The sequence below is a fragment of the Neophocaena asiaeorientalis genome, unplaced genomic scaffold (genome assembly GCF_003031525.2).
Source record: "Neophocaena asiaeorientalis asiaeorientalis breed wild unplaced genomic scaffold, Neophocaena_asiaeorientalis_V1.1 scaffold395, whole genome shotgun sequence".
Classification (NCBI taxonomy): domain Eukaryota; kingdom Metazoa; phylum Chordata; class Mammalia; order Artiodactyla; family Phocoenidae; genus Neophocaena; species Neophocaena asiaeorientalis.
Genome location: NW_020172274.1, coordinates 387,999 through 401,671, shown reverse-complemented (window position 1 = coordinate 401,671; position 13,673 = coordinate 387,999). Strand labels below are relative to the sequence as shown.

General features: G+C 44.7%; 1 protein-coding gene across 3 annotated transcripts in view; it reads left to right on the top strand.

Annotated features, from left to right (window-relative positions):
* The first annotated feature begins 2,640 nt into the window (after positions 1-2,640).
* The window catches only part of B3GALNT1 (beta-1,3-N-acetylgalactosaminyltransferase 1 (Globoside blood group)), a 31,942-nt gene continuing 20,909 nt past the window's right edge, over positions 2,641-13,673 (top strand). For 2 of the 3 annotated variants that reach the window (XM_024763572.1, XM_024763577.1), the window contains exons 1-3: positions 2,844-2,965; positions 3,643-3,722; positions 4,148-4,236. The gene's annotated coding sequence lies outside the window, so the exon portion shown is untranslated. Of the gene's footprint in view, positions 2,683-2,843; positions 2,966-3,642; positions 3,723-4,147; positions 4,237-13,673 lie in introns of those variants that run through there. The other variant, XM_024763588.1, reaches the window with a different exon arrangement.

The following is a 13,673-nucleotide window of genomic DNA, read 5'->3' as shown; positions in this document are numbered from 1 at the left end:
GATGCAAACAAAAACCACTGATATGATCCACTGACTGACTCACTAAAAATTATAAGAGTGGAGATCCAGGCTCTCTGTTTAGAATCCTACATTTGTCTGTGGAATAGAAGATGCCCTTTGAGACTCCTCTTGTGGGAGCTGAAGTGGTCATTGTTATACAGAGTAAACTTGACATAGATCTCACCCAGTGGGGCTTATAAGCTTAAATGGATGAGCTCACACCCCCAGACGTTTGATATGAGCCAGCGACCAGGTGATCACAGACAGAGTTTACACAGAGTATTACATATTCTTGATTTGTTTCTGTTGTTAGAATGGAACTGGGGGTTTAGTTTCAGGTATGCCCAGTTACATATAGGAAACTCCTCTTGGATTTTATCAAGCCTTCTTAAAACAGACATCACAAGACCCTGTAGAAAGTATCACTGTTTCTACCAGAATTATCCACAGGAACCCTACAGTGGCCCAAACTCCAGAGTCCAGAGTTTTACTGTTCTTTGAATGAAGCTAGTACCTAATTCAATGAAGCGCCTAACACTGGGTACCAGAATGATCCAGATGATTACTCTATCCACCTAGGTGAATGGATTTGTAACCCATGTCTTCCTTGCAGGGATCTAAGACTTTCTCCTCCAAACAGATCCAAAGTCTCCACCACACAGATTACCTATTAACCACAAAAGAGAAAATGTAGTTTAATAGAGAAATCTGGAGAACACTTCAGATTTCAGTGACCACTGATACTGGGACAACCTAATATTATGCATATAAAAATAACAGGGGTTTAATATTTATTATTATGTTCTTGCTGATGGAAAACAATAAGAGCACCTCATAAAGTGTGCCATCTTAGAAGGATTCTTGCCATCTAATCAAACCTCTCAACCTTCCTTCGAGCTTACAGGAAATATGGGATCTAGAGAAAAAACTAAATGACATCAGGAGGAAAACAAGGTCAGACAAATGGCGAAAGTAGAACCCTCTGCCAAATAACTGGCCTAGACTCTTTAAAAAGTTAATACCACAAAAACAAAACAGGTGGAGGATTGCTCTGCATTAGAGACAACCAGGGCTTCCCTGGTGGTGCGGTGGTTGAGGGTCCGCCTGCAGATGCAGCGGACGCGGGTTCGTGCCCCAGTCCGGGAGGATCCCACGTGCCGCGGAGCGGCTGGGCCCGTGAGCCATTGCCGCTGAGCCTGCGCGTCTAGAGCCTGTGCTCCGCAACGGGAGAGGCCACACCAGTGAGAGGCCCGCATACCGCCAAAAAAAAAAAAAAGAGACAACCATAACAAATACAATGCATGAATCTTCACAGGACTCTTTTTATTCTTTTGACTAGCAGCAGTCTTTAATGTAAATGTTAGGCAGAGATCCACACAAATTTGAAAAAAAGTCTTTAACTTGAAAGAGCTTAAAACAATAAAAAAAAGATTAAATAGACAATTCAGGAAACAGAGGAAACTTAAAAGAGAAAGTCCTGAGACTTGTCTTATCATCCATTCGGTAAGAGAAGATATTGCAACCCTTAAATAAGAACTGGACGCCATGGGACTACCTTTCTACAAAACCAATATATGACTTTTTTTGATAACTGGAGAAATTTGCATATGGGCTGGATATTAGGTGATGTCAAATTATTAAGTTTCTTAGATGTAATTTAGTTTCTTATGTGGTTGCATAGGAGAATGTCTTTGTCTTTACTTAGGCGAGAGAGAAAGAAAGCAGTTACCGCAAAACGTTGAGTTATTCATTCTCGGAGGAATGTACATGGCTGTTCACTGAACTATTCTTTCAACTTTTCACACCGTGATGCCTCTGCCGACCTTTTCACTGTGCCACAGACAAGCGGCCTGAATGGGGAACTGTTTTCAGATGGCACTGTTTCAGGGGTGCCGAGAGAGGAGAGTAAATACTATTTCTGAATTAATGCAACAACCTCCACCCAGAGGCCGGTGCAACCAGAGCCCATACAGCACACTCATCTCCCGCGCCTCAAAGCTTCTCCGTTCCTCCCAAGAAGCAACAGTTAGTGACAACTTAGGGTGGGACAGACCTTTGAATTCTCCAGACCAAAGGAGGGTTTCGAGAGGCATTTCTCGAGAGCATGCGACTCCCGGGACTACTGTTCACACCCCAGACCATTGCAACCCCGACGTATCCCCAGCCTTCTTTTTCTATTGATTCTTGGAGAACGCGCATTTCGCCTGCAAGAGCAAAGAACTTCCCAAGATGTCTTCTTCCCTTCATAGCTCTGTGCGAATTTTAATAAGTAAATACCTCCCGGACTGCCGCGAGGCCGGGCACTTACACAACTTGAAAACAGGGCAAGCCGGGACAAAGAGAAGCGAGTCTTCAACGAAATCCTTCCCGAGGTCAGCCCATCGACTAACCGCTGCCAAGCTCAAATGTAAAATGACTACCTAGCAGCCCGGTGCATGAAATGCAAGGTGAAGCCGAGAATCCCGAGGTCGCGCCCGGATCAGCGCGGAGGCCTGGGTGCCGCGCGACGCCGCCCTCCTAGGGGGTCAGGGCCCGCGCGTGCGTGCGCGCGTGCGAGCGAGAGGACAAGGGGGTTAGGGCTCGGCACGTGGTCTGCGCGCGCCCGGCCGCGCGTGCGGCTGCGGTAAGGCTGCGTATGCGCGCAGGGCTGGAACTTAGGCCATCCGCCCACGTCGGAGCACGGTGCGCGCCGCGCGGGGGGGTGGTGAGTGTGGTCCGTGGTGGGTGCTGGGGCGGCGCGGAGGCCTCGGAGGCCCTCGGACTGGGTGGCGGGCGTGGCGCTGGGACCTGCTCCGCCGGTGACGCGCCCTCCTCCGGGACACCGAGGCCCGGGCAGCTGGGCCGGGAGGCGGGCCGGGCGGCGCCGCCCACTCCTCCGGCCCTTTCCCAGAGCGCGGTCGGGGTTGAGCCGCGAGCGGCCGCGCCCAGACGCTTGGGCCTCCGCGACTATTCGTTCCCCAACCTGGTGAGCGCGGGAGGTGGGGCCGCGGGCGACACCTAGGAGCGCCGGGGTGCGTGGTAGGGCCAGGCCGAGGTTGCGAGGAGCACGCTGTCCACCTTGCTCTGCCCCAGCGCGCAGACTACTCCCTTTCACGTCTCCTCGGGGAGCATCAGGAAGCAAGTTGGGCGGGTCGGCGGGGGAGCGGACGGGGACGGTGATTCGGTGTCGGATTCCCCAAGCAGGCCTGGGGTAAAGCCTTGACAAGGAGTTAGGGAAGGGCCCAGCAGCCGAATTGTGGGAAGCTTGTTCCTCCTGGGGAGGGGTTGGGAGGGATGTGGACCTAAGGAGGAGAATGGGCGAATTGGCCAGAGAGAGGAGGAAACCCGAAGAGGCTAGGGCTACAAGATTTTTAAAAGGGGTCTTAGCAAGCATACAAGGCATTTTAAAGGAAATCTTTAAGGTGCAATGGAGCCTCACTTTTCAAGCAATAGGGAATGATGCCAGCAGCAAGCACGAGTGGCATTCCGTGTTTCTTTTCTCTCTTCCACTGTTGTAGGAAGGAGAATGTGCAAAGCAGAGACGGTTTTCTTTCCTTCATGTGTTTTGCACTTAGTACCAGCGTTTAGGAGGTGTCTGGTTTGTCAGGTAGAGCTTTCAATAAGGAACAAATTACCAAACCATGTCTTCTTTTCTGTTTTCAGAGGTGAGGAAGATTTGAGTTTGCAGTCTTCACCTGGGAACAGCTTTGTGTTTTAGCTTTCCCCAGGCGGCTTAGACAGAGGTAGGGAGCTGATTTTGTGCTCTCAGAATGTGTTGATGCCTGATAAAAGCATACATTGAACCTGTATCAGTGTAGAGAAGGGAACTATTTACTATTTAGAGATAAGAGTCTAAGACCTTTTTTTTTTTTCTCCTGACTAGAAAGTTCATTCAAATGAATGGTTGTTGGGTAATTCCAGTCCTGAAAATAAAGCCTGTTATCAAGACAGTGGCCAAGTATAATTCCAGATGAGATGCATGAAGTGATTTGAGAGCAAGGAGGAAGAAGAGAGGATCAAAGCTTTTCCAACAATGAAAAGAATGTTGATATATAATGGTTTGCTCCTATAGCAGCTTGCTAGCTATAGAACATTAATTTTAGATGTCTCATGCCCAATGTTGTTAAGTTATGACTGAGATATATTCTTTTTCTGTTCTTCTGTTCAGTAGTGCACGGCATATCTTTTAATTAAAGCATGGAATACGGAAAACAAAAAACTTCAGCTAGTGTTTTAGTCTCATCTGAAATTCTACAGGTAAGTTCCTCTTATTTTAATTGAGAAATTATCCTTATCGGTTAAAATTGACCATAATAGTCTCCTTTATAAGATTTTAAGGATCATTTATGCAGCTACATGTTTTGTTATATATTCTAGTATATTTCTTCCCTAAAGGATTTGAGGAGTTGGAAGAGTTAAGCTCAATTAAACTATTTTAGATTATATATTTTTTAAAAAATTGAATCATTATTAAAATACCATGGTATCTCAGGAAAACTTAACTATATAAACTTATTTTAGTGGTCATATTCAACTCAAGATCAGACTCAACTGTCTTTATCCCTAAGAAAATACACCAGTGGTTACTTTTCTCTCTTTTCCTTCCCTTTCAAATGATTTGCCTTGTCTCTGTGCCCAGTCTTCAGCTCTGTTCTGTCCACCATTGGATGATACAGGTAGAATCCCATTTTAGGAAATGCCTTTATTCCTTCTGCAACCATAATATGTCCAGGCCAAATATGCTTCTCTGTTACATCAGAAAACAGCTATCGTTGCTCATCCCTGCTCACTGTGTAGTAGATAAACACACTACAGCTTCATGAATGAGGTCAAAACTGGAGGGTCAAACAGGATGCTCTTGACGAAATGACGTGGCACAGCAGATAAATTCAAAAGTTGCAGTTCATTTAATAGCAGGTTCTTTGGCAGATATCTTTTTTTGGACTATGAGCAATGATTTTGCTTTAGTAAAAAGTTGCATATTATCAATATCGATTTGCTTTTGCAATCGGAGCTTTTGATACATTGTGAATTAGAAGAGGGAAGGCGATGGTATAAGTTAGAAGCAACTTGTAGGGGGCATGTCTAGGTGAGGGGGAGATGAAGCCGCAGAACAGTCTGTAGTGTGGGACACTGAGAGGCAACAGGATAGAAGATTTGGCTAGGGGTGTAACTTGCACTCCTTGAAACTGAGAAATTAAGGAATAAAAAACAGAGCTAGAGTAGATTGTTTCCTATTCTGTGTGGATCTGACCCTGACACAGGTAGTTAGTCAGGAAGTCAAGGCCTTTTGTTGTCCCCTTATAGCATCCACAGCCTAGTTTAATACTTCTCAGCCCTGCTACCCTCCAGGAACCATTTCATGTAGGGAACATGTTACAAGCACTAGGATCCCCTTTTCAGTGACATAGCCTTCTGGGGTAATGAGGAAACATAGAGAAGGGAGACCTTAGGAGGTTTTGTTGCTGTTCTGAGATGCCATTTCATGGGGCTAGACAAACACTTTCAGACCAGCAGCCCATTTTGAAAATAGTTTTATTGGAGCACAGTCACATCTATATGTTTAATAATGTCTGCGGCTCCATTTTCGCTACAAAGGCAGAATCAGGTAGCTGGGATAGAGACCATGTGGCCCACAGAAAATGTTTGCCATTTGACCTTTTATTTTTTTATTTTTTTTTTTTTTGCGGTACGTGGGCCTCTCTCTGCTGTGGCCTCTCCCGTTGCGGAGCACAGGCTTCGGATGCGCAGGCTCAGCGGCCATGGCTCACGGGCCCAGCCGCTCCGCGGCACGTGGGATCTTCCCAGACCGAGGCATGAACCCATGTCCCCTGCATCGGCAGACGGACTCTCAACCACCGCGCCACCAGGGAAGCCCTAGCCTTTTACTTTTAAAAAGTTTGCCCACTCCTAGGCTAGAACATAGATTTCTGCTAACCTCCAAAGCAGTGCACTTTAAGTAGGCTCTTTTAAGTTTGAATTAAGGAAGTACTGCTCCCGTTAAACATTTCACAAGTCTGCAACCACCAACTACCAGCATGACAGTGAGGGCTCCAACCATGTCTCTTATCTGGAGCTATATTTGGCTATTATTTCGGTAACAGAATTTGTTTTCAAGAACGGAGTTACCCACTTGCTGAGAGAAATAATTATAATCAACTCTTATCTCAGTATTAAATAGTTTCATTCTCTAAACTGATATAATTTGTATAACTTGCACTTTGGCGGGCATCTACACATTCTGAGAGTGCAAACTCAGTACCTTGTCATGACCGGTGGCCACAGGTTTGGAGACATTTGAGCTGGGGCTGGGGGCGGGGCGTGTCCCTCCATCTTCTCCAGGTGGGCTTTGCTCATAATGTTCAGTCTAAAACTTGGAGTCATGAACCTTTTCATGACAGTCCATGCTCTGCATGGTGTCAGCAACTTGAGGGCCAGGCAGCCTAGCCTGTAACACATGTCTGGCATATCGAATGACTGAATGAAATACATTCAAATAGCTAAGGACAAGGGAAGCAGTAACTTAGCTTGAGAGACAAGGATGACAAAGATCTGTAATACTACTCACCTAGGGCAACAATGGGAAGAAGTGTTAACTAGAGCAGCTTGCACTGTCCTCTTCCTCCAATGAGTAAAGCTGTTTGTGGCAAAACAGAGACAGGCAGCCCAGCTCTCAAGGCAGCCTTGGTGCTACTCTGCCTGACTTGTGTCATCTTTGCTCTGCTCCAGTTTTCCTAGCTTCTCTGAACCTGGTTTTCCTGTTGCCTCTTCCCATAGGCCGCTCCGTTACATGGCTCCCTCAGACTGCCTACCACTCAGGGCAGAGTGAGTCCACTTTTGTTGTATTCTTTGCTCCCTGCCCAGGAATCTCAAGAGGCTATGGGATTGGGTGTGAGGTTGGGCTCTTCTACAGGCACTGTGCTCTGGAGACGGAGCACAGCATTTGGAGTTGAACCTAAGTTTGGGTTCCAGGGCTGCTTGTATCTGGGCTGCACCAGTCTCTGAAAAATGAGATAGTGATACCCATTTTACCATGTTGTGAAATGTGCTTTGCAAATTGCTATAGAAGTGATACAGACTTAAGCCCAAGAGTCCAGTTAACCTTAAAAAAAAAAACCTGCTTAAAAGTCTAACTTATTGGGCTTCCCTGGTGGCGCAGTGGTTGAGAGTCTGCCTGCCGATGCAGGGGACACATGTTCGTGCCCCGGTCCGGGAAGGTCCCACATGCAGCAGAGTGGCTGGGCCCATGAGCCATGGCCGCTGAGCCTGCACGTCCAGAGCCTGTGCTCCGCAACGGGAGAGGCCGCGACAGTGAGAGGCCCGCGTACCGCAAAAAAAAAAAAAAGTCTAACTTATTACAAAGAGTACATTTTTGTGTGTGTGTTGGATACAAGTGCAGATAAGGCAGGAGCAAAGAGAAAATCTCAAATGAATTTTCCTTGTCAGGTTCTACTACTTTTGGCCTCTCCTCATCTTTCTCAGCCTAAAGATCCTACATGCCGCAAGCCCAGAAATCTATAAAATACAGTTGTCCTCTGTATCTGCAGGGGGTTGGTTCTAGGACTCCCTCAGATACCAAAATCGATCTCAAGTCCCTAAAATGGCATGGCATTTGCATATAATCCATGCACATCCTTCATATACTTTAAATCATCTCTAGGTTACTTGTAATACCTAATGTAAAGTAAATGTTATGTAAAACATAACGTTTAGTTATGTTGTAAATACAATGTAAGTGATATGTAAATAGTTGCCAGCACACATGGCAAATTGAAGTTTTGCATTTTGGAACATTCTGGAATTTTTTTTTAAAATATTTTTGATCCAAAGTTAGTGGAGCCCATGGTTGCAGAGCGCTGTGTTCCCATATATCGTTATTCCTACAATAAAATACTTTGTTTACAAACGGTATATGATATGTGTTTTTAAAACAGGTTTTTAAAAACCCAGGTGTCTTCTACCTCAACACGCAAGAGGCTGGAGGTTTCCATTTTAATGAGGCTAGAATGAAGGGCATTCTCCCATACATCTCAGAATATCTGAGGGTGGTATCACTGCAGCCAGCCGGGGATGCAAGGGCAGAATGGGGAAATAATAATGGAGCATTAGGTATTTATACTCACTGTCTACCTAAAACTGTATAACAACCACAGAGAGTTATGCTTCGTATGGGGGTTTTTCTTAAACTCATTGAGTACTTCAGATTCATTCTTAAAAATGGAACAATTTTAAAATTTTATGCAAAATGAAACCTTTTCTTTTTAAAGGTTTTTAAAAAAATTATTTATTTGGCTGCATTGGGTCTTAGTTGCAGGATCTTTGTTGCAGCACTCAGGCTCCTGTCTAGTTGTGGTGCGTGAGCTCTAGAGCGCACGGGCTTAGTTGCCCCACGACATGTGTGGTCTTAGTTCCCCGACCAGGGATCCAACCGGTGTTCCCTGCATTGGAAGGTGGATTCTTAACCACTGGACCACCAGGGAAGTCCCAAACCTTTTCTGTATACTACATTTTAAATATGAATAACAAAGTCATGGAATCTTGGAGTTGGAAGGGACCTTAGAAGTTATCTAAAATAACTTAAAACTCAGTGAGGAATTAACCTTTGTAACATTCCCGCCAGGTGCTTGAAGATTTCTGTTGGTGAGGAGCAGCCCATTCTAGTAATCTATACTGAACCTTCCCACTGGTTTTTTTTTTTTTTGGCTGCGTTGGGTCTTCATTGCTGTGCAGGCTTTCTCTAGTTGCGGTGAGCGGGGTCTACTCTTCGTTGCAGTGCGCAGGCTTCCCATTGCAGTGGCTTCTCGTTGCGGAGCACGGGCTCTAGGCACGCGGGCTTCAGTAGTTGTGGTTCGCGGGCCCTAGAGCGCTGGTTCAGTAGTTGTGGCGTGCGGGCTCAGTAGTGGTTCACGGGCTCTAGAGCGCTGGCTCAGTAGTTGTGGCACACGGGCTTAGTTGCACCGTGGCATGTGGGATCTTCTGGGACCAGGGCTTGAACCTGTGTCCGCTGCATTGGCAGGAGGATTCTTAACCACTGTGCCACCAGGGAAGTCCCCCACTGATTTTTATCTTTGGGCTTCCATTTGCCTTCTGGAGTTACACTGATGTATTGTTCAAAATATCTGAAAGCATCTACCATGGCCCTTCTAAGCTTTTGTTTTACCCAGAACAGAACATTCCTCAGTTCCTTCAGCCACTACTTTATCCAATTCTTATTATGGGAGTTGAGAAACCAACCCCTTAACCTTCCTCTCAACTATAAATCTAACTTGTCAAGGATCCTTTTAAAATGGAACACATATGTGGCTATGGGTTTATGATCCCTTTTGCCCAGACTCCTTTCTCTTTCTTGAACCCAAGAGAGCGTTAGGGGTTTTAGTGTGTGTGTTGGGGGAGGGAGGCACATTATAGTACTAACCTGTAGGATTTCTGTTAGCACTGCCATTCATTTACAAGCACCTGGGGAATGCTTTCCGTGCTAGGTGCTGGGGACACAGCAGTGTACAGAAGTGAGCATTATCTTTGTTATGGTGGAGCTAGATGGGATCTGAGAGGTATCCTGGCCCAATCCCTTAAAGGCTCTGATGAGAGAAGCAACTCCCTAAATTCAATAACTTGCCCCCTCCCCCAGCCACTGGAACTAGAATCCTTGTTTCCTGACTCTCCAGTTATTCCTTTACACCATCACCTTTCTTCATACTGAATTCATACTCAACTAAAACCTTTAGGTCTTCCTAACTTAGACGGGTGTTAAAATGGTCTCCCATCCTCTCTTACGCAGTTGGTTTTTTGAACTGTGATATAGGACAGTAAATTTTTTCCCATCAGATTTCATCTTGCTTTGGCTCTATTCTAACCTGTTGAAAGCTTTTTAGATTGCAATTATATCTTCTAATGAATTTGCTATTTTTTCCTGCTTTGTCTTGCCTTCAAAATTGAATAAACCCATATTCATTTGTCTTTCATAAGAAGTATTAAACAGGAAAAAGCTAAAGATAGGCCTGTGATTAAACCCTAGAGATTTTCTCCCAGGTTGACAAAGATGCTCTAACAGCCTTAGAACATAAATGGGAGGACAGGTCTTTGGCTGTTTTGGTCAATACTGTATTCTCACAGTCTAGCTTGTGCCCAAGAGGCGTGTGTTGAACAAAACACTGGCTGTGAAAAATCCACTGGCCAAGATGGATCAGCCGATTTTGAACCATCTAGGCACTGCCACTGGACTCAGCTTTTTCCATTTTGTTCAGAGGGACCTTTCAGTGCACTGCCATCTTCAGAGAAGCTTAATTCTTGTGTGTTATCTAAGGCTTCCCTTGATCTTCTGGTCAAGGAACCCTTTTGAATATGGAGATGAGGTTAGTCAGGTGAAATTTTCTTAGCGACTCTGCTGGCTCCTGATGGCCATTGCTTCTGTGTCGAAGTGTTCACTAATGTTTACAGAAGTGTGGGAGCTTATTCAGAGTTATTTGGAATGTAAACTCACTAACATTATTCCCCCTCAGCAATTCCGCCCTTGCTGAAAAGTGTACTTGGAAGAGACTTGTTGAAAATTGTTTGGGTGAGAATTAGAAAGAGCTGCGCATGATTTGCTTGGAGATTGAACTGTGTTTGCATTTAGGATTTCCCTTTTTTTAAGTTTGTGGTTTAGCTTTGTCAACTCTTTATCCCTGGGGAAGAACAGAGGTGCTTCACTACATGGAGGAAAGTATGAAGACATCAGACTAGAGAGATAAAAACAAGTCAGGAAGGATGCATTGTACTGCAGAGGTTCCAGACCCCACTTATGGGGTGAGGACACCTGGATTTCCAGCCCTGCTCTGCTGCCTGTGAGCCCCTGACTAAGGAGCAGGTCTCCAAAGCACTTACTATAGTGCCAGGAACAGGCAGGTACTGTTGCTACAGTTACGGAGAGAGGGGAGTATGAGGAAGTTAGGTAAGATAGAAAGCAAGTTCTTTTTGACGTTAACTCTGTTTGCCCCGACAGAGTAAAGAATATTTCATTTTTAAGCATTATTAGATTATGCACATGTAGTGGTTGCAGTTCATTCATTCAATAAATAAAATTTGATTCCCTATTATACTTCCAACTGTGTGCTTCAAAGTAAGAAGAAATGTAAGTCTTATCCAATATGCTTAATCCTTAAAGTAGCTTGATGCCTCTTAAATATCTCATACCTCAGTTTGAAAAGGTTCATGTATTTTGTAGTTCTCCAGTTCTCCAGAGAGCATACAGTGGATGTAATAATAATAACAGTTCTCTTGGGCTTCCCTGGTGGCGCAGTGGTTGAGAGTCTGCCTGCCGATGCAGGGGACGCGGGTTCATGCCCCTCTCCGGGAGGATCCCACATGCCGCGGAGCGGCTGGGCCCGTGAGCCATGGCCGCTGAGCCTGTGCGTCCGGAGCCTGTGCTCCGCAATGGGAGAGGCCACAGCGGTGAGAGGCCCACGTACCGCAAAAAGAAAAAAAAAAAATAATAATAACAGTTCTCCAAGAGATGATGATATGCAATAAAGTTTGAGAACCACTGGCTTAAGAAAGAAAAGGGAAGAGAGAAGTAGTGGTCAGACATCACTGGTTCTGTCTGTTTCTAATATAATTGGAGGAGGTAAGAATGACAGAATTTTATATTGCTTTGTTTATGAATTAATGTGTTCAGTTTGAGAGGGTACTACTAGGGAAATTTTCTTCGAGGATATGTACTTTTTAAATAAATTTATTTATTTTATTTTTGGCTGCATTGGGTCCTTGTTGTGGTACGAGGGCTTCTCATTGTGGTGGCTTCTCTTGTCGCGGAGAACGGGCTCTAGGGGCACGGGCTTCAGTAGTTGTGGCTCGCGGGCTCTAGAGCACAGGCTCAGTAGTTGTGGTGCACGGGCTTAGTTGCTCCGCGGCATGTGGGATCTTCCTGGACCAGGGATTGAACCCATGTCCCCTGCATTGGCAGGCGGATTCTTAACCACTGTGCCACCAGGGAAGTCCTGTCGTTTTATATTAAACCCTATATGCATAGGACCTTTTTTAGGCAGTTAGGATTTATACTCCTTTGTAGTATCATGTTTTATGCAGAGAAGTCAGAATGTTGCACAACTGGCAGCAGTTTAGTAATTATTTTTTTTTTTTTTTTTTTTTTTTGGCTGCTACGGGCAGGATCTTCGTTTCCCAACCAGGGATCAAACCCTGCAGTGGAAGTGTGGAGTCCTAACCACTGGACCGCCAGGGAGTTTCCAGTAATTATCTTTAATAGCTAGCTTACGTTTTCTCCTTGGATGACTCTGAATCTACCATGCTTGGGCCCAGAATTTCATTGAAATTTGTTTTTTGTTTGTTTGTTTGTATGTTTGTTTTTTCCTGTCTGGATCTTTTATTTTTAAATGAACGTTATCAGAATCAGTGCAGCCTATTAGAATAAGGCTTTGTATTAGAAAATAGCTGAAGAAGAGTAAGCATAATCTAACAGAAACTCAGGAATTTACTTTTGGATTCAGTTTATTCTTGGGAATATTTTTGTAATATGTTAAGTGGATAAAAGCACATTACCAGACCATTTGTACAATATTCAGATATCCATCAAGCACCTACTGTGTGCTAGGCTCTGGGCATATGGCGTTGAACAATATGGGCAAGGCCTTTCCTTCATGAACTTACATTCTTGTGAAGGGAACAGACAACAAACAGGCGAAGAATTCCAGGTAGGGTTAAGGGCTTAGAGGAGAATCATGTGAATGTGATGGAATGTGATAGAAGATAGGGGCTGGGGGAACTACTTGAGATAAGGGGCCAGGAAAGGACTATCCTAAATGACATTTTGCTGAGACCTAAAGCATGAGAAGGAGCCAGACTTTCCAAGAGCCTCTAACTTTTGAGTTAGAGGGGGAACAAGGGCAGACTCCCTGAGGGAGGGAAAGAGTTTGACACAGTCAGGGATCAGAAAGGAAGCCCTTGTGGCTGAAACAGGGATAGGATGAGGGCAGTGGCAGCTGGTGGGATGGGGGCTTATGTTTTCCTGAGGAGAGACAGGCTTGATAGATCTTCATCAAAAATGTTAACGTTGTGGGACTTCCCTGGCAGTCCAGTGGTTAGGACTCTGTGCTTCCACTGCAGGGGTCGTGGGTTGTTTTTTGTTTTTGTGGTGAGAACAGTTAAGATTTACTCTCTTAGCAACTTTCAAGTACTAACAATACACTGTTGTTAAATGGTCCACACATTGTACATTAGATTCCCCAGAGCACGTTCTTATAACTGGAAGTTTGTACCCTTTGACCAACATCTCCCCATTTCTCCCACCCCCTAGTTCCTGGCAACCACCATTCTACTGTTTCTATGAATTAAATGTTTCTAGATTCCACATATAAGTGAGAGCATGCAGTATTTGTCTTTCTCTGACTTATTTCCCTTAGCCTAATGATCTCAAGGTCCATCCATGTTGTTACAAATGGCAGGATGTTTTCTTTTTTTTTTTTGCAGTACGTGGGACTCTTACCTCACACCTGTTAGAATGGCTACCATGAAAAACACACAAGAGATAACAAGTGTAGGGTGATATCTCATTGTGGTTTTGATTTGTATTTCCCTGATGATTAGTGATACTGAACACCTTTTCATATACACGTTGGCCTTTTGTAAATTTGTAAATCTTCTTTGGAAAAATGTCTATTCAAGTCTTTTGCCCATGGTTTTTTTTTTTTTTTTTTTTTTTT